Source organism: Pan paniscus, chromosome 2, assembly GCF_029289425.2.
Source record: "Pan paniscus chromosome 2, NHGRI_mPanPan1-v2.0_pri, whole genome shotgun sequence".
NCBI classification, from domain to species: domain Eukaryota; kingdom Metazoa; phylum Chordata; class Mammalia; order Primates; family Hominidae; genus Pan; species Pan paniscus.
In genome coordinates, this window is record NC_085926.1 from 145,882,434 (window position 1) to 145,907,383 (window position 24,950).

General features: G+C 34.3%; 1 long non-coding RNA gene across 2 annotated transcripts in view; it reads left to right on the forward strand.

Moving 5' to 3' along the window:
• Window positions 1-23,482, forward strand: part of LOC117979788 (uncharacterized) — a 47,626-nt gene extending 24,144 nt beyond the window's left edge. The window contains exons 1-3 of one of the 2 annotated variants that reach the window (XR_008624904.1): window positions 9,503-9,955; window positions 12,131-12,228; window positions 22,913-23,482. This is a non-coding gene — a long non-coding RNA (uncharacterized LOC117979788). Of the gene's footprint in view, window positions 1-9,502; window positions 9,956-12,130; window positions 12,229-22,912 lie in introns of those variants that run through there. The other variant, XR_010111465.1, reaches the window with a different exon arrangement.
• The last annotated feature ends 1,468 nt before the right edge of the window (window positions 23,483-24,950 follow it).

Genomic DNA, 24,950 nt, shown 5'->3' on the forward strand with positions numbered 1-24,950 from the left:
AATTGAAAATGTGCTATACCTAGATACAAATTATGTGAAAACATACAGAATAAAGTTATTGCTCAGGTTCATTTTTACTTTGGTAAGAGGTAGGGTTAATTTTCATGATAAATCATAGGCAGTTACATGCAACGTATTTTTTGGCCATTGAGATAAGAAAGGGAGCTGTGAGTTGGTCTGAGGGGAAAAATCATGATCTGTATTTTTCTCTTTTAAAAAATAAAACAGGCCAGGCATGGTGGTTCATGCCTGTAATCCCAGCACTTGGAGAGGCTGAGGTGGGTAGATCACCTGAGGTCAGGAGTTCAAGACCAGCCTGGGCAACATGGTGAAACCCCGTCTCTACTAAAAATACAAAATTAGCCAGGTGTGGCGGTGTATGCCTGTAGTCCCAGCTACTTGGGAGGCTGAGGCAGGAGAATTGCTTGAACCCAGGAGACGGAGGTTGCAGTGAGCCAAGGTTGGGATATTGCACTACAGCCTGGGCAACAAGAGCGAAATGCCATCTCAAAAAAAAAAAAATTAATTAAATTTAAAAAATTAAAAAAAAATAATATGGTGGTAGTGAAGATGGTTAACGGGTACAAAATATAGTTAGAAAGAATGAATAGGACTTACAAATTTGATAGCACAACAGGGTGACTATTGTCAATAATAACTTAATTTTACATTTTAAAGTAACTTAAAGACTGTAATTGCATTGTTTGTAACTCAAAGGATAAATGCTTGAGGGGATGGATACTCCATTCACCATGCTGTGCTTATTTCACATTGCATGCCTGTATCAAAACATCTCATGTACCCCATAAATATACACACCTACTACGTAGCCACAGAAATTTTAAAAATGAAATAAATAAATAAATAAATAAAACAACTGCCCCAATGAATCCTGGTTGCACCGATCCACTATTTGTACAGATTTTTTTTTTTTTTTTTTTTTTCCAAAAAATGGCCGCTTCAGTTCTGGGTTGCCTGACAGTATACGAATGCAAGGCACTTTTTGACAGCAGGCATCAACTTTCAGCTAAGACATAAAACCAGAGTCCTGGTACTTTCTGGAAGAGTGAAGGTGCTAGCTCCAATGTCTTGGACAAATTTCAATTTGGATAATTGCATTCTGTCCTTTAAAGGCCCCTGGTTGGTTCAGTTCAATGAGGAGGTCTTCGCTTCCTGCCTGAACAGTTACAGAATGTGGCTGTGCTCTGGGAAATGGTTGCTGGGTTTGTTCTTTAGATGAGTGAATGTCAACACTGCAACACACACACACACAGACACACACACACACAAATATATGAGTGGTGAATTGAAATCTCCATATGAAAGACATGCTTCTGCACACTTTTACATTTTCATAAAACTAGATCCCATTGTGTCACTGATACCACGGAAGAGGATCTTTTTTTGTTAGTATGCAAAAATATTCCAGTTATTGAAGTCAATTTTTTTTAATTTTAAGATTAAATTATAACTAAAGTCATAATACACAAAATAAAAGAATAACTTATTAGGAGAGAAGAAATGTGTTGGATGCCCATCTTGTGGCTTTAGCAGTAGCCCAATTGATAAACACATTACTGTGACTTACATTAAGAAAGCTTCAACATATGTGCAGCAATTTTTAAAGGAGATTTCCAGTAACCTCTAACTACTCCAGGTTACTATTGACAATAAGAAGAGTAGGATTTTAGAAGTCTCCCTAAAGAGAGTAATAGCAGGATTTAGTTCCTAGTGGATTACAGCCCACATTATGAAACTGCTGCACATTTGGCACAATTATGCACCACTGGCAGCCTTTTCTCAAAGGAAGCCTCATGTTAAATGAACACTTAGAATCATTTTGGAACTCATACATCTTGCAGCTAATACTGTGCTAAGTTAAGCAGCTAACACTATGCCCATCTGGAAGAGAGAGAATATTAGGGCTGCAATGTCATCAGTCCTTTCCCCTTAAAAGCTTTGATTTCATTAAAGGTGACCTGTCAAAGTGCTTTAGAAAATGACATACTCTAAAAAATGTGTCGAATAGGACAGAGGAGCATTCAGTACATAAATTACTGTCTTTCCTATAGTTGTTTTTAGAATTTCCCAGGATTATGCAGGTGGGCCATTTCTCTCTTTTGGGGTACTATGAAGACAGTCTAGAAGATATTCAGTGGTCACCAAAGGGTTGAGTAATGCACCTTTGCAATAGGATGTACTGGCCATTACTCTGCAATGTGTGGTTGGGATGGTAAATTACCAGAGGAGAATTTGGAAACCTCAAAAACAAAATTCAGGCTTCAATTCTCTTCTAGAACTAAACATTTGGGAAACTGAATTTCAAAAAATAAGCATAGTTTTATTTCATAGTGTCGCTACTCTCACCACATAAAGGTGCTTTAGAAACTCTGCCACAAATATTTTACAAAAAAAAAAATGTAATCACACAACCATATGTCATGAACTCTAACATCAGCCACTTCACAATAACACCTGTTTGGAACATGGTACAACATGTGAATCAAGCAAATAAGACTCCTCCAAAGAAAACCAATTAGGAAAAGTTCAAATTGACTATTTCTATTCAAAAAGCCTCTGGAGCTACTGCTCAGGGATGATTTATTTAAGTTATTTTAAAAAAAATAATTTATTTTTACTTAATTCTCTGTGCCCTGGACTCAGTTATCCCTGAGTAAAATTTAGAAAGAGCAAATGACAACAAGGGCTGCCAGCACTAAGCCTATGAATATTAGTGAAAAAACTATAGCTTTCAAAATTTCAAAAACCACAGCCGCCTTCAAAATTTTTTTTCTTTTGCCATCAGTACATTTCAGATTTTATTTTATTTTATAAAGTAAAATAATGTTGACCACCACAGTTTGTTTTTTCTTATGTTTGTGTATTAGTTTTACAAATACAGAGTTGGAATTGTCATGTAGGTTTAGGTATGTTATACACACAAGTTTCAAATATCCATGTAGACTATCAGTCTGTTCCTCAGTATACTTAACCATTCAAGAAGAATAGTGTTATTTCATAGGCATAGATAAAAAGCAAAGTTGAATTTCATACCTTGACACATTCTGAGTGTATCACTATTATTATTATTATTTTTCTGAGATAGTTGTTCTCTGTCACGCAGGCTGCAGCGCAGTGGCATGATCACGGCTCACTGCAGCCTCAATCTCCCAGGCTCAAGTGATTATTCCAGCTCAGCCTTCTGAGTAGCTGGAACCACAGTTACTTTTATTTTATATTTTATATTTTTTTGTAGAGATGAGGTCTCCCTGTGTTGCCCAGGTTGGTCTCGAACTCCTGGGCTCGAGAGATCTTCTTGTCTCAGCTTCCCGAAGTGCTGGGATTATAAGTCTAAGCCACTGTGTCTGCCCTTACAATTCTTGCATAATAATACTTATTTTTACTTAACCGAGTAAAATAAAACAAATAATCTTAACTGAGCAAGACTATGTTTAGAAAGTCAAGAGATGGTTTTTATTTTAAAAATATTTTCATTTGAATTAATTAAATTTTAAACTGTTAACTTTATGGTGAATTTTCTGCTGTTCTGAAAATGAACCTACCAAGAACTTCATAATCAAGGGTTCTAGGTAGCTTGCATTATACTCCACAAAATATTTTTGCTAATTTCTTTCTTTTAATAGAACCTAGGATAGTATAAAGTTAAAAAAAAAAAGCCATGACCACCATAGTTATTTGCTTTTCTCTTATACTCTATTAATTTTTAAAATACAGACTGAAAACTATAAGCAGGTTTTGTTTTTAGATTTTTTCATAATTTATGAATATGTTCTATTCATCATTTTGATTTGAAACCTTTATTTGTGTTTTAACTATCAATTTTATTTTTTTCTGATGCTTTCTTCATATAAGCTCTTTCCAAATTATGACACAAATTTATATTATTGAAATTACAAAATTATTTCACAAATGCATGCTCATTGTAAACACTCTAAATATTAAGAAGTTAATAAAATAATAAATAAAAGTTCTTTTTTTTTTTGAGACAAGGCTGCAGAGAACTGTGCTGGGACCACTGCATTCCAACCTCACTCTGCCACACAGGTTGGAATGCAGTGGTGTAAACACCGTTTACTGCAACCTTGACCTCCTGAGCTCAAGTGATCTTCCTGCCTTGGCCTCCCAAGTAGCTGGGACCACAGATGCATGCCACTATGCCTGGCTAATTTTAAAATTTTTTGTAGAGACAGGGTCTCTCCATGTTGCCTAGGCCGGTCTTGAACTCCTGGGTTCAAGCAGTCCTGCTGCCTCAGCCTCACAAAGTTTGGGATTATGGGTATCAGCCACTGTGCCTGGCCCAAAAGTCCATTTTTAATCCTTTTTACCCCTTTTTAATCTTTTTTCTATTATTAGGTTTTAAAAGAATTCTCAAAGTGCAAAGATGACATGACACTAGCAAGGGGGGAAGATTAATTTGACTTCCACCAGATTAAAAAAAAGTTTAATGTTAGAAATTGAAAAAATATTAAAATAGAAAACATTAACAAAAGAGTGGATAAGGGCTAGGTATATACAATTAACATAAACATCAATATAAATATTTAATAAAGTATAAAAAAGTTTAACCTCACTAATAAAGAAGTGAATATCAAAATGCTGTCACTGAAACTATTGTATTGGAAAATTCCAATGTTGAATAGAGTTTGAAGATACTGAAGCTTTCTTATTTTCATGAAATAGGCACAAATTGGTGAAAACTTTCCAGACTCTAAACATATTCCAGAATCTAAAGAATAATTTGATAATATGTAAGCAAAACTGAAAAATACCACACGATTGATCCAGTATTCCACTTGAAAGAATGTACTTTTATGGAATAATCAGAGACAGAAAATGATTTATATATAATTGTGTCCGGAATTGGTGGGTACTTGGTCTCACTGACTTCAAGAATGAAGCCGTGGACCCTCGTAGTGAGTGTTACAGTTCTTAAAGGTGGCGTGTCCGGAGTTTCTTCCTTCTGATGCTCGGATGTGTTTGGAGTTTCTTCCTTCTGGTGGGGTTCGTAGTCTCCCTGGCTCAGGAGTGAAGCTGCAGACCTTCCTGGTGAGTGTTACAGCAATTAAGGCAGCCCGTCTGGAGTTATTCATTCCTCCCGGTGGGTTCGTGGTCTCCCTGGCTTCAGGAGTGAAGCTGCAGACCTTCGCGGTGAGTGTTGCAGCTCATAAAGGCAGTGTGGACCCCAAGAGTGAGCAGCAGCAAGATTTATTGCTTGCAAAGAGCGAAAGAACAAAGCTTCCACAGTGTGGAAGGGGACCCCAGAGGATTGCCACTGCTGTCTCAGGCAGCCTGCTTTTATTCTCTTATCTGGCCCCACCCACATCCTGCTGATTGGTCCATTTTACAGAGAGCCGAGTGGTCTGTTTTGACAGGGCACTGATTGGTGTGTTTACAATCCCTGAGCTAGACACAAAGGTTCTCCACATCCCCACTAGATTAGCTAGATACAGAGTGTGGACACAAAGGTTCTCCAAGTCCCCGCCAGAGTAGCTAGATACAGAGTGTCCATTGGTGCGTTCACAAACTCTGAGCTAGACACAGGGTGCTGATTGGTGTGTTTACAAACCTGGATACAGAGTGCCGATTGGTGTATTTACAATCCCTTAGCTAGACACAAAGGTTCTCCAAGTCCCCACCAGACTCAGGAGCCCAGCTGGCTTCCCCCCAGTGGATCCCGCAATGGGACTGCAGGTGGAGCTACCTGCCAGTCCGGCGCCGTGCGCCTGCACTCCCCAGCCCTTGGGTGGTCGATGGGACTTGGCGCCTTACAGCAGAGGGCCACGCTCGTCAGGGAGGCTCCGGCCACACAGGAGCCCATGGAGGCGGTGGCTGGGAGGCTCAGGCATGGCGGACTACAGGTCCCGAGCCGTGCCCCGCAGGGAGGCAGCTAAGGCCCGGTGAGAAATTGAGCGCAGCGCCGGTGGGCTGGCACTGCTGGGGGACCCAGCACACCCTCCGCAGCCGCTGGCCCACGTGCTAAGCCCCTCATTTCCTGGGGCCGGCAGGGCCAGCCAGCCACTCCGAGTGCGGGGCCACCAAGGCCACACCCACCCGGAACTCGAGCTGGCCCGCAAGCACTGCATGCAGCCCCGGTTCCTGCCCGTGCCTCTCCCTCCACACCTCCCTGCAAGCTGAGGGAGCCGGCTCTGGCCTTGGCCAGCCTAGAAAGGGGCTCCCACAGTGCAGCGGCAGGCTGAAGGGCTCCTCAAGTGCTGCCAAAGTGGGAGCCCAGGCAGAGGAGGCGCTGAGAGCCAGCGAGGGCTGTGAGGGCTGCCAGCACGCTGTCACCTCTCACAATGATTTTAAATTAAAAATAGTACAATAGTACATATTAACAATAGTACATTAATTCAAATATATCACAAGTACATCAGTAATACTGATGTAACATCACATTGCCTTTACAAAATAGTATAATGATACAATAAATTATTAACCAGCAGATTTCTGAGAGACAGCATAAAGAGTAAAAGCAGGAAAAATAGGTCACCATCCCAAAATATGCAAGAAGAAAGAGACTGAAACAAAATATTACAAAATAATTGAGTGATGGATTTTTAGATCATTTTTTATTTTCTTTTTTAACTATTTTATAGTTGACAAACTTTCTACAAATAACATATTCATCAAGTCAGAAAAAGATTTAAATATTAGAATTAATAAACATGTTGGATTAGAACACAGGAGATAAAAATTTTAAATTTTCTGTTTCAAACAATCCTTCTATTCTGTATCTCCATGAGTTCAATTGTTTTGATTTTTAGATTCCACAAATAGGTGAGAACATGTGATATTTGTCTTTCTGTGCCTGGCTTATTTCACTTAACATAATGACTCCAGTTCCATCCATGTTGTAGCAAATGACAGAAACTCATTATTTTTTATGGTAAGTAATACTCCATTGTGCATTTTCAAACACTTTGATTTACAGATTAAATTGTAATTTAAGTGTATTGAAAATTCTCAGCTGTGATAATTGAAAGTTTTGTTGTATAGTCCAAGTACCACAAGTAAAATTACAAATTGAGGAACCCAATTCTTAAATAAAAAATAAAAGGGGCATCAGCTGATAAATTTCTGCTGGCAATAAGAGAGAGACCTGACTTTTATTATCAAAGTATATCTGAAAACCGCAGAACTAAACGGTTACCTGAGTGGAAGTCAGAGTTTGAGAGCATTAATTTTGTTCCAGTTGCTAAGACAACCTTTTCTTTTCACTGTATGCTCAGATGATGGCTCATGTAGAACCCGCCTTTTAGAATGCCTGGACTCCACTCCCACTTTCTAACACCCCATGGACAGAGGAATGGACAAAATAAGAGCAACAAAAATGGCAAATACAGCTATGTATATTTAAATGTAACCTCAACAAATTATAATATGGCAGAATATTGACATGTATCATCAAATCCATATTAAATAGCAGTATGTTAGATTTTATGTATATAAAATAGAAACTTTAATATTTACCTATATATGCAAAATCAAATTTCAAAAATATATTTTAAATCAAATTGTTATTTAAAGCACATGTATTTTAAATTTCCAAAATATCTTTTAGAAGATATTTCATTTAAAATGGTAAATGCATTTCATTAAAAATGTTCCATATAGTTTTTCATCTCATGGTCACCAAATAAAAACCTGAAATTAAACTTTTTAGAATTTTGAAGGTGAACACATTAATGTGGTCTGGATTACCTCAAAATGCATTTTACAATTACAGATAGTCTTAGTTACATATCTAATCTATATCTCTCTAGGCACAAAGCTGTAGTTTTTACTTTCTCACTTATGAAATTTTTGTGTGTGAGGTATCCAAGATATTACGGAATGTATAGAAAAATATATTTGCAGGCCGGGCACGGTGGCTCATGCCTGTAACCTCAGCACTTTGGGAGGTGGGCAGATCATCTGACGTAAGAAGTTCGAGACCAGCCTGCCCAACATGGTGAAGCCCGTCTCAAATAAACATACAAAAAATTAGCGGGGCGTGGTGGTGGGCACCTGTAATCCCAACTACACGGGAAGCTGAGGCAGGAGAATCGCTTGAATCCGGGAGGCACAGCTTGCAGTGAGCCAAGATAGCGCCACTGCACTCCAGCTTAGGCACCAACAGTGAAACTCCGTCTCAAAACAAAAAAAACAAAAAAAACAAAAAAAAAAAAAAAAAAGAAAAATGTATTTGTGAATAAATACTGCAACTTTGATGTGAGATCAATAAAATGTTATTTTGGGTCCCATTTATTGGAATTGTGATTCAGAAAAGGCCTCAGGATTGCTGGTATCTTTAGGAAGTCAGTAATTCTTCCTTATCCAACTTTACCAGAAAGGGAAAGCTAAGGCCAATTAGAAACCTTTAGTATTTATATACATAATATTAGAGAACGTAGTTTCTATCTGTGGGCAAATGAAATACCTAATGTCATACTCCAGAATTACACATATTTATCCATCCAAAGACATAATTAGTTCAAGGATAACTCTGCCCTATCTAAACTATATGGCTTAGAAGAGCAGAGCTAAATTTATTCTTACTGTGGGAAACTTTCTTACCTTTCCAAACTTGTTAATTTGGTAAGTCACTCCTTTATAAGAAGGGGAAGTGAATGGCAGGGAGTAGGGGAGATGGGCCAGTACTGTCACTTTAGTAGGCCCTCTTCCCCATGGATGAAAACATCAGGAGTGGGAAACAAGTTACCCTCCCTAACACTCCATAATATGAGTCTCACAGGATGAGATTTAAACCCAGTTTTTCTACTTCCTCCTGAGAGAACATGGAAAAATTATTTTTTCGCTCTATGCCTTATTTTTACATCCACATTGTAGAAATAAGAACAGTTCCAATTGTTATTAGAACAATTAAGGTTATATAAAAATATTTAGCATTACTTGACACCGGTATATTTAAAAGTTTGTATCTGTTTTATTATAACTACCACTACTAATGAGTAATTAAAAGCATTAGGTGAATTAATGTAGTTACAGATGTTTTTTATTTACTTGTTCAAAGACTTCAGTAGCATGTATTTTAAATAATTAATAGTATAGTAATAAATGGTCCATATCTATTTATTATGGCCCATTGGGAAAAAACTGATTCTTAAGTGCACTTAATTAAAACTAGTGTGTATATCTAGAGTAGGAGGATTTTAACTGAGGTGGAAAAATATGTTCAAGGTCTTTACAAAAGAGAGGCTCATAACTGTGAGATATCACATTTCCGATACGGGGGTCCACGTTGTCCGTGTGTTGAGTTTACTACCATACTGATTTAAACACCTACTACTGAAAAAAAATACTGAAACAAATGTTTAAAACAGCAATTTTTGTAGTTACAGAAAATAGTAGGTTAAAAAAGTGATAAAAGAGGTGTGATTGAATCTAGTAAAATGATTAAAGAGATTTAGGAGTCTTTTAATGCAATAATTCTGAGGGATTCTAGATTCTGTATTGATCACATAGTGTACATTGACCTTCTAGAACCCATGACCTCTGCTTTCTAAGAGAATTTCCTTTTCATCCTCCCTGTTCACTGCACCAGGTGTTCATCATTGATTTAACACACCACCATCTAAAGAATGTGATAAGTTGGTGTTTATACCTGTCAAGGGACCAAGGAGATAAAAACTAGGCATCACCAAAAGGTGTAATTTTAGATTGTTGGATACCCCTGCATTTTTCTTAATTATTTCTGACATTTTATCTATTTCACCATGAGCTTCCTTGGAGGATACAGATAAAGAAAAAATGTTCTTCATGACCTAGAAGAAGAAATACATCTTCTCTTAATAAATCCCACCTGAAATCATGTAGGGGAAGGAAAGAAGGAACAACAGTTAACATTTATCACTTGTACTGTTTCATTTGCTAAACTCTTCTTGGAACCTGAAAGATGGTTTCTTTTCAGCCTGAAGGAGACTTCAGATAAAATGTGAGGGTTTGAGAAAAAGAGTTTTGGATAACTATATGAGAATCTGTGCAAGGGGATATTGAAATGTGGAAGCTGCATGCTCTGCCTGTCCTCATTCTAAGCTCTCTGAAGATAGAATAGTCTTATGTTAATTGGCGTATCCCTAGCACTTAGCATGGTTTCTGGCACATAATAAGTATTCAGTAAGTATACCTTGAAATACTTTGAGTTTCAAATGACATTTTAATTAAGATACCATGAATTCTTCCAAATATTAATGTGCTGAACAAAAGAATAATCAGCATAAATTAGGCATAAAGAGAGAGTGTCTATTGCATACCACTCATTTTTGTGCCTGGTGTGAAAGTTACTCTTTGTGATATGTAATAGAGAATGTTGTTGAAGCTGGTTCAAAAATTAAAAGTGTTAAGCAAATAGTCAAAGGCAAAGGCAGGCAGAGTGCAGTGGTTTATGCCTGTAATCCCACTGCTTTGGGAGGCCAAGCTGAGAAGATCACTTGAGGCCAGAAGTTCAAGATCAGCCTGGCAACATAGCAAAATGCCATCTCTATAAAAAAATTAAAAAATTAGATGGGCAAGGTGGTGTACACCTATAGTCCTAGCTACTCAGGAGGCTGAGGCAGGAGGATCCCTTACGTCCAGGAGTTCAAGGCTATAGTGAGCTATGATTACACCACTGCACTACGGCCTGGGTAGCAGAGTGAGAACCTGTCTCCAAAAACAAACAAACAAACAAACAAAAAAGAGGCAAAGGCAAAATACATGTCTTGTAGATTGTGTTTGCTTTTCTTGGCTTGAGAGGGTATGAAAGATGGCATAAACTTTTCAAAGGTGGCCCCCAGAGAACTATGGCTCCTGGTATTAATATATTTGTGTAGTCTCCTCCTACATTGCATCTAGGCAGACCAAATAAAATAAATAAAAGGCAGTAAAAGTAACTCGATGTGACTTTAAGAGTGGATCATAAGAAGCCTAGCAGTTTCCTTCTTGCTCTCTTAGAAGGAGCACTCTTGGGGAACCAGCCACCAGGCAAGAAGACTCACTATCTGAGACTGCCATACTGTAAATAAGTCCAAGCTAGCCACATGAAAAAGCTGCATGGGGAGATGGAGATGCCCAGTCTGTCTCCTAGTATTCTAGCTTTCTCAGCTGAAGCACTAGACATGTGAGAGAAGAAACCATCTCAGATATGCAGCCCAGTCAAGCTTTCAGATGACTCCTGTGCTGCCATCTGACTGTAACCACATGAGAGACCCCAAGCAAGATCCACATACTGAACTCAGTCAATTCATAGAATTAATTTTGGGGTGGGTTGTTACATAGCAATAGAAACTTGAATAATTTCTTATAACATCATCAGAGTATAGTGGAGTTCAACCATATTCATAGATTATCATTTATTAGAAAGAATTCTGGATGATTGTAAAACAATCTTCTGAATTAAAACATAATGAATTAAACCAAATATGCGAGTAGTCATGCTCAAGCTTGGAAACCTTCTGCTGGAACTTGAAATGGGAAGGGTGAGTAGTAAAGGGATAGTTTAAGGAAGTTTCAATTACCATTAATCAGAATACACTCATACCATGCTTCTCCGGCCCAGTAGTACATAGAGGTACAATAGATCAGCAGGTTTTCACGAGCATAGGTTATAAGTGTAGGTGTAACTAAGGAAGTTTCATTTAATATTTAATTACATTTAATATCAAGATTATATTCAATATTAAACTGATATTAATTAAATACCTTAATTATAATTATTTTCCATTTCTATATGGCATCTGGAGATTTCAGTATGTTCTACAGTTTTCAATTAATATGATCTTATATAGGTTTATGTTAAGAGCAGACGTCTGCTATTAAATATGGCTTTTTTCCTTCTCCTAGTGTGTATTGGGGAATACAGAGCAATTGAATGTAAAACTTCCCCTGCTCTGTCTGACAGGTTACATGAAGCAAGGAGACAAAAATGATGTCTTATATGTGAACAAATATTGTACTAATTACTTCTTTTGTAGAGGTCAGTACTGAACATGATGGCAAGTAGTCTCAGTAACAGATTTGAAATCATACAAGAACAAGAAAAAAAGAGAATAACTACTGGAGAATATATTGTCCCGACTAATTAATTTTACTAACTGATTCTTTTAAACAATGGATACTTATTATCCATTAGGCATGGTGCAGAGGGCAGAAAGAAGACAAAGAACGAAGATAAAAGAAGCCTTTTTCCTCAAGAAGATTGTAATCTAGTGGTGGAGCTGGAAAATAAAGGTAAATAAACAAACAAGCAGAAAGTCAACATAAATCTCCTTCAAGATGTCTAATTCTACAGCATGTTAGAAATTCTAGGTAATTCTCTCATACCTGTGGAGAATATAATCTTGGAAAAAATATTCCATATCGGTTGAGTTGTGAAGACAATTCATTCTTAAAAACAGACACTTTGGCATGTTTGTATATTTGCCTCTAAAATGCACATATGCATATACAGGCATGTAATATTTATGTATGCATATGTTCATATATGCTTATTTGATTAATAAATAATATCACACCTTTTCTAAGGCTTGACCTTCAGTTTGGATCTAGATTTTAGCTTAATTTTACTCATCCAAAAATACAGATACCAAAAGATAATAGTTTTGCTAATCATTTCTAATTTGCAAATTGACTTTTTAAGGCTTTACTAGAAAATCCTAAAAATCATTTCATAAAATATTGTACCTTATTCTCTATTTTAGTTTCTTTCATTGCCAGTTGTCCTTGTGACTCCCACTGTTTTCTCTAAATATTTAAAAATTCATCTGGATATCTCTAGATGGTACCACACTTTTAGGTTGCCCTAATCAATTTCATCAATTTTAGCTTTAAATTAAATGCTCATAATGATTTCTTTCTTTTAGTGAAAGTGGCACTACGTCCCCAATCTCGTAGACTTAAAAACTTCAAAGCTTTTTTAAATATTTTGTTCTTATATAAAATCATTTGCTAACTCCCAGGCACAATCAACCTCTGTCTCTTGAAGTTTTTCTGAAGTTCTTTCTGTGCTTAACACTATCTCCTAAATTCTGGGTTCATAATTATTCATCTGCACCCACCACCATTTTCCTGATACACTCCCGATTACTTTTACCTATACTATTTCTTTTTCAATTGCAGTCATCAGCTTCTAACATATGAGATTATTAATTGATTATGTATATGGATTATTTCATGTCTTTCCCTGCTGGAATGTGAGTTCTATAAAGGTGAGATCTTTAAATTATCCCAAACACTTAGGACATTACCTAGCACATAGTAGATCTCAATAAACAGTAGTTGAATGAATGCAAAATATTGTATCTAAGTCATGTTGCTTTCTGTAAGAATTTTAAAAATACTTTTAACATTTAATACTTCCTTCTTTTCTTTTCTCTCTCACAACATTTACAAAAAGATTTGTGCCCATGATGTGTTCAAGATATTTGCTTGAAATTAAAAGTATATACTTAGGCCTCTGGTTCATAGACGTACAAAGAACCAATAGTTTTAATCTAAAAGTGCAATTGTCTCCAGCTTTATTTCTTGTGTAAAAGACATCATTACAAATAACATATCAGAGCTACCTTCTTATTTGAAATTTTTGTTTTTTTAACATATCTTATAGGTTCTGTTTCTCACACAATTCTTAGGTTTATCCAGCAGGTATTTCATTTAGCTATGATATTCTGACTTGGTCTCAGTTCTTGGTATTCCATTTTTAAAAATCTTTGCACGTCTTTGTATGTGCCTGTACTTAAGCCAGTAATCATATTACATTTGTTGTGTTTTTTTTCTTGAGTTGTATTACATTGTTCTTTGACCATGGAAGCCATTTGGCAATGGACAGTGAGGTAATTTTAAAAATTATAATAGCTTCAATAATTGGCCAAATAAAAACAAATTGGTATAAGAAAACATTGATTAAATCTGGTAATTTTTTGTATTTGTAATCATTAATACAACAGTACAGTATTTATTTTGTAGCTCAAATTGCTTCAGTTTTGACCACTAGGAACTCTTTTCAATCAGCCCCTGTGCCCTTTTTAAATGCTGTGTTTCTCTGGTTTTTGAACACTTTCTTACTTTCTGGCAAAGCAAGGTGCTCCACATTCAATATTCCCTGGCTCAGTCATGGAATCAGACATTTCTCTAAGAAGCTTTAGTTCCTATTACTGGAAAATGATATTTAGAACTAGTGCTGAGTGTGCTCTTTGCTACTCTTTTATTCATTTTATTTTTAATTTGTGTGACAATCTTTGGCTTGGAAATGGAAAATTTAGTTTATTATTTAAATCCAAATTAAATTTGGATTTAAATCTACTATTTGAATATTTGTATTTGTTCAACTTATTTTGTTTCTTTAATTTCTTATGTTATTTTCATCTGATTAAATCCTTGTTATTCTAAGTCTCATTCATTTGTAAGAAATACACTACTTAGACAATGCTAGTGTTTACACTAGAATTAAAGCATTCATTCTTGACTTATCAAAGTCTAATAAAACTATCTACCCTCTTTATGGACAATGCAAAAACCTTATATCCCTTTCACTCCATTTACTTCATATAAGTTTAAAAAGAAGTAGAAAAATAAAAAGAGGCTTAACTATTCCTATTACTGTTCATATTTAGTTGTATTTCTTTTAGTTTTAGTTTTCTTTCTTCTGTAGTTTTTTAAAAATAGCAGCTTGATTGAACATAATAAATCTCTTTCTGGACAGTGCAAAAACCTTATAATCTTTTCACTCCATTTATTTTTCTCCTAACTTGCACGCTATTCTTGTCATTTATTTTGACATTCTCTATATGCTATATATGTTTTAGACACTGTTTCTATTATTTTATATAATCTGTATTAATTTAGATTTGTCCATACTTTTACCTCTTTCTCTGTTCTTTATTCCTTTCTGCATATCTAAGTTGCATCTGGAGTGAAATGATTACCTTTAGTGAAGATCTATTGGTGATGAATTTTTTCATATTTTCTCTTTGTGACAATGTCTATAATTCGTATGTATTTTTGAAGGATATTTTCCACGGAAATAGAATTCTTGGCACATAGGTATTTTCATCAGTACTTTAAAAATATTTTATTATCGTCTGGCTTTATTGAGAAGTCAGATGTCAGTCTAATTGTTGCTCCTTTTTAGATATTATGTCATCCCTCCTCCTTTCCCCCAGATAATTTGAATATTTTCTGTCATTGGTTTTCAGAACTTTTAATAGAATTATCCAAATCTGTGTGTGTGTGTGTGTGTGTGTGTGTGTGTGTGTGTATGCTCACATGCTGTTCCAGCTTTTTGGATTTTGTGTTTGTGAAGCTTTTTGAATCTGTGACTTGATATTTTTTGGTAAATTTTTTGAAAATTCCCAATACCTGTAATTATCTTTTAAAGTATTGCTTCTATCTTTCCTCCTGTCTAGGTATGTCTCTCTCTCTCTCTTTTCCTTTTCTCTTTCTCTGTATCTATTCATATCCATATTTACATCTATCTCTTTCATTTGTTTGTTCTCTTTCTGCTAGGACTTCATTCCAGATATTTTCTTTTGATTTATCTTCCAGTTTATAAACACTCTCTCCAGTTTTGTTTCAGCCACTAATAAAACTTTCATTGAGTTCCAATTATAATTTACTTACTATAATTTTCACATCTAAAATTTCAGTTTTGTTCTTTGTTGTGGTTTTAAGTTCCCTAACAAGCTTTTCAATTTTCTTATATGTCTTCTTAATTAAGTTTAGTTGATTTCAATTTTGTTTTTTCCCTGTATTCCATTATCTTGACATCCTGTAAAGCTGCTTCTATTGACTCTTTTTTCTCTTGGCTTTCATTCATTTGTTTTATCTCAGAGTATATAATTTAGTTTTCATTGAGAGTCAGTCATTTATATGAAACACTGTAGTGCTAATTGAATCTTCTAAAAATAATTTACTCTTGATACTGGCGGGTGGTTAGGACATTTACAATTCCAGCTAACTTAATTACATTCAGAGTTTTTGATGCTTTCAAGCTAGGCTTTAGCAGCTCCAGTAGAGAGCCTACTTTGAGTTTCTCTTCATTCTTAGATAATAGCCTTTCAGGGTCCTATTTCAGAGTGTATTTATGAGAATGTTTACCAAAATATTCTCTCTTGGTAGACGCTGGAATTCATCTTCTTAGTTTGGAAGCTAGTCAAAGTATTCATTAGGTTATTAACTTCTCAGTCATCAGCAGATGCCTCTAATGGAAAATGACATCTCCTCAACACAATGCTTATCAGTCTGGGAATCCTTTTCCTGAATTTAAGTTTTGTGAACCTTCACTGTCTTCTTACTTCTCTGAGGTATTTCAGCAGATTTTTCAAAAGTGTTTTATCTAGTCTTTCTTGTGATTCTCACTGTGAAGTTTCGTTCAAAATGCTTATTCTAATATTATCAGAAGCAGAAGTTTGGCATCCATATTTCCTTGTGATCTTAAGAAAATTTAAAGAAAATCCAAAATGTGGATAGATCACCACTCAAAATTTTTTCATTCATATATATATATATATGTATATATATATTCGTTTTTGTAAACTACATATATAACTTTCTTTTTCATTAAAAAAAAAGTTATTTTTACCTGATTGTCCACAGGCTTTGTGTCCAGATCCCAAAGACACAGATTACATTCAGATGGACACAACTTTCATGTGCAATAATCTGGTCTTTCTTGTATGTAAATCATTAGTTAGGTACAGAGTAAAATTATTTACAGAATTTTTTCTTAGTAAATTATATTTTAAAATTAAAGTTCAAGGTTCTTTGGTAACACACAACAGAAACGAACTATGATTGTCAAGAGCCTTGAGTAGTTCTGAGGATTTTAGAAGTAGGAGCTAATAGATAGACTTTTCAGAGGCATGCTCTGGGTTGAATAAACTCCAAACATTTTTATGCATTGGGTCTCTGCTCAAAACACTTATTTTGCCTTGGAGCCCTATTAACAAGGAAAAGTACCACTCAACATTTAAAAAACATAACCATTTACGGAGAAATTTGTTTTTTCCAGACACTGTTATAGATCTCATTTGATTGCATATTCATAACAACAACTTTGCAAGATAAATATTATAATTATCATAGTATACAAATTTTAAATAACTTGCCTATTTATTTTCCTGGAGTCAGAGAATTATGAGTAATACTGATCTTACTTTGGAGGAAAAAATAAGCTTGAAGAGTTGAAATAATGTTCTTAAAAATATAGGATCAGTAAGTGACAAACCAGGATTTCCACTTTGATTTCAGTCTTTCTTCTGTACCACATTATATCTTTATATTTGAAAACTGCTCATTTTTATGAAATTCATAAGGAAAAGTTATGAGAGAAAATTGGCTTTCTTTGCTGACCTTAAGAGAGTGATAAAAATTGCAAAATAATTTATATCACTCTCTTAAGGTCAGCAAGAAAGCCAATTTTTGGTTGTGTGTTCATTTTGTCACTACATCTTCAAGATTGTAATCTGTATTGGGGTATAGCTACCTTACAACAATTATAATGTTTTAAAAAGATGACAAAAAATAAAATAGTATAAAATATGTATATTCCAGGATGGAGCTGGACATCATATTGCTGGACATCAAGAGAATAGGATCCAGTACTGATATGGAACAATATTACCATTGATTAGTTAATATAAGTCATTAGAAGCTCATCAATAAGACCAGGCTTATCTATACTAGAACAGGTCGCTTTAGAGAAATTTCTAGATTAAAAATACAATTTTATTATTTTAGCTGAGAGTAAGCCTTTTGAAAGTCAGAGGAATTATATAGCTTGTCATTAGTGTTAGAAATCCTCAAAATCCAAACTAATACTCTCTGGAAAAACTTACAAGAATTTGAGGTATAATTGAAAGCTAGTTTTCTTTATGCCTAACTCCCAAACATTCTTTAAAAGCCACCTTATCCAGTAGCTTAGTATTCTTTTTATTTCACATAATTTTTTCTACATTTATGATGAGGTAAAAATTGATTACCTATAACTGAGCCATAATGTCAATAATTCATGTGTCACCTTATTTATGTGGCATCCCATTTGAAAACTGATGCCTGAAAATCACCTACTCAAAATCCTGAGCATGATAACCTGATTCGTTTTAGTTCCCTCCATGAAATTATACACACAAAACCTTCTAAAAAAGTTTCTAAGTCAGATGCTTTCTTTTGTCATGGTATCAAATTATAATAATTTAATTTTAGCATATCTTTATTCATATTTTAAGGTCTCTCATACTAATAGAATATTATGATATATTAAAATTATTATTTTATTTACAGCACAGTGGGACTCTATTGGATATTTATACTCATTAAATCTATTCTCAGAGTTTGCAAGTATAAATTATAGAATGGCAGTGTATAATTAGATGTAAGTATTTTTTTCAATTTAAATAACAAAATACGCCTAGACAGTTAAGGACATAAAACTAAACTATGGAATCTAGTACCTTGATAATAACGTATCAATTTAAATATTATTAATGAGGTTATTTTTGTTGTTATTAAATGAAAGAACTGCTAGAAATGAAGACCAATTATTATGAAAAGATGAGATGGTATTTAACCAGAAGGTTCTCCTGGCAGGCTTGGTGCATCTTGGTGGGTATATCTGGTATGGATAGGTGCAGGATGGAAGTCAGCACAAGCAATAGATCCCAGAGAAAGAGGAACAAAATAGTATACAATGACCTTCCATGCCATCTGGGAGGGGAATGCAACCTGCAGGTATGAGCATAAAATACAGGGACTTTACCTGCTGACATAACCTAGAATTCTCACTTTCTAAATATAGTCCAAACACTATATATTTGCTTTTTGTGCTATATTGTGTTTCACATTCATTAAAGTTTTTTATTATGTCTTTATTACATCTTCCTAAGAGAGGTATTTTTCTATATTTTGAAGGTAGCAATTTTTCTATTTAGCAATATTACACAAAACTAATTACATGAAAATGTTAAGGCTTTCTTTCCCTGAGATAGTTATTTTATAATGTTATTACACTTAGGTTATCTTCTCACAACTGTTCCTCAAGGAATGTATTATTATTCTTCTTGTAAAGACTCCTATTTGGTGACATGAAGTTCTCTCAGTCAATGTATTAGCAGAACCATTTTCTAAACCCAGATTTTTCTGGCTAACCCTTAATGCTTTCTGCAGTCCAGAATGATGCAAACATTATTTGTTTCCCAAAAACCAAGACTATGTACACTTTCAAGTAATATATTCTCTTCTGTATATAAAGGTTGTGTAACAAACCCACCATCATTATAAAATGAATTCATCTGCAATTTTGCTTTTGTTTTCTAATTTTGTATTTCTTATGCATTTGCAAAATGGCTGAATAGGCAGTTACACATGAGTGAAATTGTATGTCTTATAAGAGATCAAATCTGTAAGCTTAACATCAATAATATCATGCTCTGATCTTCGTGGTGATATTTTTGCACCAAAAATCATTATACGTATTTTTGACTATCATAGGATGACTGAGTTTGAATGGCCCTTGCAAAAATGTATCTTTGGACTGCCATGTATTTTTTCAGTATTTTCTATACTCCTTTCTGTCTTTTTCACTCTTTTTCCCAGTCCATTTTATTTCATTTTGTATTTTTTCATAGGCTGGTTATCATTTTTTAAATATGTTAACTGATCATATTTAAAATAAAATATGGTTTCACATAAAGTTCTGAAGAATGGAACTATAACACTAAAATACCAAATGATAGAGTTTCTGTTTTAGATGTCTTCCTTTATGTCCTCCTCAAAGCACAGCATATGTGGTTGCCCAATCTACTAAACTGTAAATTATAAAAAAAATAAAATAAAATTATGTGTATTTGTTTTGTACAAATCTCTGTGTGTGTGTACTCATATATGCATGAATAAATACTTAGAAAACTACCTTTATGCATATATATAGTATATATATATATACTAACAGGTGCTGGTAAATGTTTCTGCATAAAAATATAATCTATCTCCTCTGACCACTCATAAGACAAGTTCTAATTTGAAACAATTTAAGGAGGACTTTGAGAATAGTTAAATATTTAATCCTTTTAATACACAAAAAGAATAGCTAATTGAGGTAGAGAAATGTCAGAATAAAACTTATAGGAAAATATAACCATAATACCTTTCCGTCAGGTCCACACTAAAAATTAATAAAAAAAAAAAAAACCCTAGATTTTACTCAGGCATTGTTTTCTTGATATTATATCCAGTGTTAGTTGCAACATCTACATTAAAAATAATTAATTTTTTAACAATACCAATTTGTTAATAGCACTTATGAGTCAAAAAATTATGCCATTAAGTTGGTGCAAAATAATTGTCATTGAAAGTAATGGCAAAAACAGCAATTACTTTTGCACCAACTGAATAAACAAAAGTCAATGCTTTTTCTTCTTTTGAAGTTATTTGCCAACAGGAGGTTAAATAACACATGCAAATGGAAAAACTAAGCCAACTAACCACTATACTTAAATGACTATATTTAAGCAACCACTCTGTTTACCTTTTATCTAGTCTGAATAGATCCTTTTTAATTACTGCTAATTATTTAAGATATTTTTACATCCCCCAGAAGATTTAGTCTAAATAAATTTAATTTCTTTAAACTCTCCTCCAGTTATAGGCAAATACAGTAAGAAGCCCCATAGGTATGGCAGTAATGTAGTCATAAAGGCAGATGCATTGAAATGAGTAGTGCAAGGAAGTCTTCCCCGAAAGAGGGGAAGGAAAAGCTGTATGGTTGGAGATGCAAGAAGCAAACATAAAGCACACAGTTGAAACATTTAGGATGACTGTGAAAAAGGTCTATGTTCACTTGTTAAAGAATGTGCTAGGGCAGACTAAAGCATGTGAATAGTTCTTTCACAGGTCACAGCATCCATTCAGCCCATGGACATTGTTATTACCCGACAGGAATAGATGGGCCTAATTAATATTCTGAACATACCTGAGAGAACATTCTTAAGGAAATCATCCTCTGGTGGTTTGGAAATTTAAAAAAAGAAAGGAAGAAAAAATAAGAAGAGAAAAGGAAAGAAAAGAAAAAAAGGAAGAGAAAGAAAAGAAAGAAAAAGAAAGGAGAAAGAAAGACTTAACAGCAAGCATTAAAAATTGGATCAAGATAACAAAGTCAACAGCTCTCGATGTTTAATGCCAGCTATGAACAGGAGTCTTGTTTGTGTACATTTCTTAGTATTAAGAGTTGTGCTTTGTGAATTAAAGTTGAACAGTAGTTTAAATTTACTAGTAATTATATTTTTGACATTTTGTTGAATAACAGGCAAAAATCAGCTACAGAACGTTTGTCATAGGAAACTTGCAAATTCATATAGTAATGAATAATGAAGCAATTTATTAGTTAGATACTTATTAATGTAAAATGTATACACTGAAAATGCAATATCAGAACACACATTTGGCATTTAAATGGAAAAGTGGGAATGTCGTTGGAGAAACAACCACCTACAATGAATATTTTAAATATTTCAAAATGTGTTCTAGATAAATTGTTAAATATTAATTTCAGTATATGATTAAATCCACATTTCTCATATGCAGCTAGCATATAGTCAGCAGCGAACTTTTCAATTTTTTTATTTTGAACATTTATAATAGAATATCATTTATGCAAGATTACCTATAATTGTACTTATAAAAATATGACTTGTTAATAGTGATTTAAAAGTGTAACAAATTTATAAATACAATAAAAATAAAAAATATTTGACTTAAAATAGAAGTTGAAATGCATACATATATACACATATTAGTGAAAGAAAAGGATAACACTATAAAATATTTCATACAATAAGATAAAAGTACTTACTGAAGAAATTCATTGTTAGAGTTTCTATTCTATTTAAATACTTGCATTTAACAAACTAATTCATTCTGAAATGGGAGTCAAGTGTTTAGTGCCCAAACCCAATACAGTACATATAAAACAAAATCCCTTTTGAAATGAATGGAGCCATTCATTTCCAACACACAAAAAGCTGCACTTCCTTTGTCGTGCTTCTCTAAAGCCCCTTGATAGCATTATTCCTTTTTACGGCGCTTTAGTTATAGATGTTTCTCTGCTCAAAAATCACAAAAAAAACGACAAGTAGCAAATACCTAAATATGTAACAGATGTATAAGTGTTCCTTGGGATAAATAGGTTATGGACAATTAACTGTCATCATATCCCTGTCTCTGTTTCTACTTGCTCCTGTAGTGTACACCTGTGGCTTATTAGGAATATCACCAAAGTGGTAACACAAATTCCAGGTTCAAAGGTAACCTAGGAAAATCTGCTTTCTTACTCCTTGAGTGTTTCTTATAAAAAGAACAATAAACAGTGTAGAAACAAAGCAGTGTATGAATATCTTTTATCTTTGTCTGATTGTAAGTATATTTCAAATTGGCTAATCTAAGGAGGATTTGACACTACTTCAAAAGGTGCTAAATGCAATTGGTGGTCTATTTTGAATTCTAACAAACCAAACCAATTGTTAAAAATTTTATGAAAAAAATCAGAGAAATTTGAATACTGGTTAGATTTTTGATGACACTGAGGAATAGTTACTTTTTTCATGATTTTGAGACACACATTGTGAAGTATTCATGGGTGAAATAGTGTGCTTACCAGAATATTCTTCAAAATAGTTGGAATGGTGAGAGGGAAGTGGATGAAAGTATTGTGTTGATTTAAAAATTTGTCTAAAAATTCTTTGATAATCCTCTTTTCAACAAGTGGAGACTAATTCCTCTCTTCTTGAATGTCAGCAATGTTTAGTGACTTACTCCTAATAAATAGAATGTGACAGAAGTGACAATGTGTGATCTCCAACACTAAGTCATTAAAAAGCATGGTGCCTTCCTCTTTGTCTTCTATCTTATCTCTCTTGCTCTGTAGGAAAGCAGTGGCCATGTATGTCATGAGGACATTCCAGTAACCCTATGTGGTAAGGAACCGAGTCAGCCTGCCAACAAAAACTGCCACTGAAAAACTGAGCCCTCCTGCTGACAGCCATGTGAGAGGAACACCTGGGAAGTGGATCCTCCAGGCCTGGTCATACTTCAGATGACTGCAGCCCAAGCCAACATCTTGCTTGAGTGGAGCCTCATGAGTGACTCAGTCAAAACCACACAGCTGAGATATTTCCAACCCACAGATACTGAGATAATAAATGTTTATTGCTACTAGGTTTCCTTCCTTCCTTCCTTTCTTTCCTCTTCTCCTTCCTTCCTTCCTCCCTCCCTCTCCTCCTCCTCCTTCATCTTCTTCCTCTTCCTCTTCTTCCTCTTCCCCTTCCCCTTCCTCTTCCTCCTTCTTTCTTTCTTACTTTCTTTCTCTTTCTTTCTTTCTTTCTCTATGAAAATATCAGGTGTACTATATTTTACCTGCCTTCATGTATACTTGAATAATTCCATAATAAAACTTTTTAAAATTCACTTGTATTTTTCTTTATTTTTCTAAGGATTTAATTTAAATAATAACTATTAATAATTTAGTTAAAATTTATTTTCTTTAAAAAGAGTCATGTTAAGCCCCTTTACAATTTTTCCCCAATAATATTTACATACATTTGAATTTTCCTCACCATCATCCAGCAACTTTCTAAAAAAATAAATCTTAATAGAAAGGTCACACTAATAAAAACATGTAGGATTATAAAATAGATGACCCTAGAAAGGAACTTGGAGAAGTGATTTTGTTACCTCCCCACACCATAATATTTATCATTCTCCCACAAATAAACATATTCTGTAAGTAAGACTGTTTTCTTGGCAAGCACAACTTCCAGATAAAATCCTTGAGCTCATTGTAGCAAAAAAGAAACAAACAAAAAACTACAAATATTAAAAAATATTAGCTATAAATATTTAGTAGTCTTGAACTAAATGCTAAATGAAATTGAAATACATTTTATTCTTAAGGAAAACGAAGTTTTGTTTTTTAATTTTCTCATAGAGTGAATTCCAAAGAAATTAATTTTTAAAATTGTGAGTCTTTGGTTCCTGAAAATGCAAATTCTGCATATCATATTTTATAGAAAGCATATGTAAATACTTTTGCTATCAATTATAATTAAACATTGATAAAGGAAAATAATGTGTATTAGGCATATATGTTCCATGCATATATTGAGTTCTCCTATTTTCCCATGATGTATTCTTTTATTTTCTTACACATTTATAGAGAAAGAAAAATTTAGAGGGGCAAATTTTCTTATTTAGAATTACACAATAAGAAATTAGTGGTTCCTGATTTCAGATTTGAATTTGCCTGAATCTAGTTTCCCAAATCATATGGAGCACCACTGTGTGCTTAGCACAGTGCCCTGTTGTGTGTAGACAGAAAAAAGGATTACAACACAGCCTCTACCCTGAATACACATTTAAATTTTGAGAAAATAAAACATTAAATGAGAAATATTGGCTGGGCACTGTGGCTCATACCTGTGATCTCAGCACTTTGGGAGGCCGAGGTGGGCAGATCATTTGAGGTCAGGAGTTGGAGACCAGCTTGGCCAGTATGTTGAAACCTCGTCTCTACTGAAAATACAAAAAAAAAAAAAAAAAAAAAACTAGGCGGGAGTGGCATCACATGCCTGTAGTCCCAGATACTCTGGAGGCTGAGGCAGGAGAATCACTTGAACTGGGGAGGGAGAGGTTGTAATGAGCCAAGATCATGCCATTGCACTCCAACCTGGGCAACAGAATGACACTACCTCCAAAAAATTTTTTAAATAATAAAAAAAATTATTAGAGCACAAAAATATTAGTGGTATATTGTATGGGACTTTTGTAGTTGAAATGAAAATCTACAAAGATTAGAGATATGTGTGGTCAGCTGCATTGAAGAAGTTTTCATAGAGGAGGTGAGATTTTAGGTAAGCTTTGAATAATCAGTAATATTCAGATATACAGAAAGAACAATATGGGTATGT